The sequence below is a fragment of the Triticum dicoccoides genome, chromosome 7B (genome assembly GCF_002162155.2).
Source record: "Triticum dicoccoides isolate Atlit2015 ecotype Zavitan chromosome 7B, WEW_v2.0, whole genome shotgun sequence".
Taxonomy (NCBI): Eukaryota; Viridiplantae; Streptophyta; class Magnoliopsida; order Poales; family Poaceae; genus Triticum; species Triticum dicoccoides.
This window is the reverse complement of record NC_041393.1, coordinates 406,799,721-406,800,700: the sequence shown is the minus strand read 5'-3', so window position 1 is coordinate 406,800,700 and position 980 is coordinate 406,799,721.

Here is a 980-nt window from a genome sequence, read left to right as displayed (position 1 = left end):
CAGGGCAGCGCCTGGCGGCGACGGGGCAGGGGAAACGACGGGGGCGCGCGGACGGTGTCGGGGCGGCGCGCGGACATCATCTGGGCGGCGGGCGGCGTCGGGGCAGTGGACGGCGTCGATCTGGGCAGCCTGGCGGCGTCGATGAGCTCGGCGTCGTCGGGCGGGGGGCAACTGGCGATGTGTTCGTCAAATTTTCCTAAGTGCTGTATATATAGCAAGAGCATTGGTCCCGGTTCGTGAAACCAACTGGGACTAATGCCCCCTTTAGTCCTGGTTGGTGCCACCAACCGGGACCAAAGGCCTCTTTTTAGCAGCCCAAAGGGCGGGAAGCGGCGGCCTTTGGTCCCGCTTGGTGGCACCAACCGGGACTAAAGTGTGGGCATTGGTACCGGTTCGTGGCACCAACCGGTACCAATGCCCCCCCCTTTAGTCTCGGTTGGTGCCACCAACCGGGACCAAAGGCCCCTGTGCTGCCCGGGTCGGGGCCAAAGTTTAGTCCCACCTCGCTAGTTGAGAGGGGCGCGCAGTGGTTTATAAGCCCCACTGCTGCACCCCTCTCGAGCTCCTCTCCACCACAGGCTTGCGGGCCTACTTGCTACTGCTTTGCTTGATGGGCCTTCTGGGCCTACTGCGGGCCTGAATCCTGGCCCATGGTAGGGTTTCTAGTCGTATTCAGGCCGTGGGGGCCCAGTAGGAGGCATTTTTTTTGTTTTTTTGTTTTCTTTACTTATTGTTGCTATTTTTATTTTTTCCAGTTTTTTTGTTTTGTTTTCTGCATTATTTATTTTCTTTTGTTTTTTGCTTTATTTTTTAATTCTTTTTGCTTTTAGTTTTAGGAAAATTATAAACTTTCTGTTAGTGCCATTAGTTTTCAAATTTGAAAACACTTTTTTTGTTTTTTTGTTTTCTTTCTTGCTTTATTTATTTTATTTTGTTTCTACTTACAACAAAATACTTATTGTTGCTATTTTTAATTATTA